The sequence below is a fragment of the Arachis duranensis genome, chromosome 10 (genome assembly GCF_000817695.3).
Source record: "Arachis duranensis cultivar V14167 chromosome 10, aradu.V14167.gnm2.J7QH, whole genome shotgun sequence".
NCBI lineage: Eukaryota > Viridiplantae > Streptophyta > Magnoliopsida > Fabales > Fabaceae > Arachis > Arachis duranensis.
This window is the reverse complement of record NC_029781.3, coordinates 57,588,944-57,591,222: the sequence shown is the minus strand read 5'-3', so window position 1 is coordinate 57,591,222 and position 2,279 is coordinate 57,588,944.

Below are 2,279 nucleotides of genomic sequence, written 5' to 3'. Positions count from 1 at the left end.
AGAATTCGTTCATCAAAATGGCGCCGTTGCCGGAGAATTACAAACGTGTGCCTTATTATTGGTTATTGTAAATATTTGCTTTTTTCTTGTTTGCTAGTTTTTGTTAGTTTAGGAATTAGATGCTTATTTTTACTAGTTTTTATTGTTATTTTCTTTAGCTAATATGAACTCTCACCCCTTTAGAAATGAGTTAAGTTCAAATTATGTTGTAGGGAATGGAAGCTATAATGTGAACATGCATCAAGGTTGGGACAATCAAAGATGAGAAGAGCCACAAGGATTTGATCAACCCTCTTGGCAATAACCCCCTCCAATGCACTATGACCAACAACCACTCTATAATGCATACCAAGACAATAGTTATGGTGGACCTCTTCGTGACAACCAACCTCCACCAAATTACTATGTTCAAGAGCCGTTCCAGAGTGCATACCAAGATGATAGATATGTTGGACCCCCTTGTAGTTACCAACAAGCACCACCATATGCCTATGAACCACCTCCTCAACATAGCTTTGAACCACCATACTCACAAGCCCCTTACCACCAAGCACCCTCATATGATCCTAACCTATTTCCACCATACAATCACCATTAGAACCATACATAGAACCATCTCAATTTAAACCCAATTACTCCGAAGTACCACTACCTCTATATACACCATGTCTATATCCATCAATCCAAGAGCCTTATGATCCCAATTACATTATCCAACAGGAACAAGAGTCACGGAATCATCTCAAGGACACACTGGATCAATTTCAAGTAGTGGTTCATCAATTGAAGTAAGTGGTAAGTCGAAAAGCACACGAAGCTTCCATAGCTAAATAATCTCAACTGGAGAATAAGGAATTGAAGTGTGTTGCGCAACAAGTGGACAAGATGAAGAGTGTTGAACCGCTACATCCTTATTATGATGGACCGCCCTCATATCATGAACCTTCCCTCCCAAATAATGGACCCTCTTATCCATCCCGATCGCCCATTGATGACACTACAAATGTTCTTCTTCCAGAGAAAAGAGAGATGCAAGAGACGACACAATAGTTCCAGGAGAATGTGCTAAATTTCACGGCCGCCTTGGGCGAGTTAATAAGTCAATTAGCCTCCCAATGGCTGGACACTCAAGGAACTCCCATAGCCACATATGGAGAATCTAATGAAGAGTATAGCATAAAGGAGACACTAGAAACTTTGGGGGAAAGTGAGGAATGTGGCTTTGTGTTGGAACAAGTGGAGGAAGCCGTAATAGTTGAAGAGGAAGAAGTTGTTGAAGATTTAAGAGATGCTGAATCTCCATGGGAATCTAGAGTTGTAGAGTATTCCTCCAAGAAGGTTGAAATTGATGTCAAGAAGGATAGTGCACAACCTCCATGGCATGTTCCCAATAAAGACTTGGATGGGATAGATCAAGAAGCAAGTTCCCTTGGTGATGAGTGATGAGCGGATAATTTATACGCTTTTTGGCATTGTTTTTAGGTAGTTTTTAGTAAGTTCAAGCTACTTTTAGGGATGTTTTCATTAGTTTTTATGTTAAATTCACATTTCTGGACTTTACTATGAGTTTGTGTGTTTTTCTGTGATTTCAGGTAATTTCTGGCTGAAATTGAGGGACTTGAGCAAAACTCTGAAAAAGGCTGACAAAAGAACTGCTGATGCTGTTGGAATCTGACCTTCCTGCACTCGAAATAAATTTTCTGGCGAGTGGATTTATGCATCAATTACTTCTCATGTAAACCCTAGTAGCTAGTTTTAGTATAAATAAGACTTTTTACTAGTGTATTAGTCATCTTTTGACCATTCGGTCTTTTGATCACCTTTATGGGGGCTGGCCATTTGGCCATGCCTGAACCTTTTTCTTATGTATTTTCAACGGTGGAGTTTCTGCACACCATAGATTAAGGGTGTGGAGCTCTGCTGTACCTCAAGTTTCAATACAATTACTATTACTTTTCATTCAAATCTCTTTTATTCTTATTCCAAGATATACGTTGCACAACACTTTGATGAATGTGATGATCCGTGACACTCATCATCATTCTCACCTATGAACGCGCGTGACTGGCAACCACTTCCGTTCTACTCTAGGCCAGGCGCATATCTCTTAGATTCCCCAACAGAATCTTCGTGGTATAAGCTAGATAGATGGCGGCATTCATGAGGATCCGGAAAGTCTAACCTTGTCTGTGGTATTTCGAGTAGGATCCTGGGAATCCAGAAAGTCTAACCTTGTCTGTGGTATTCCGAGTAGGATTCCGGTATTGAATGACTGTGAC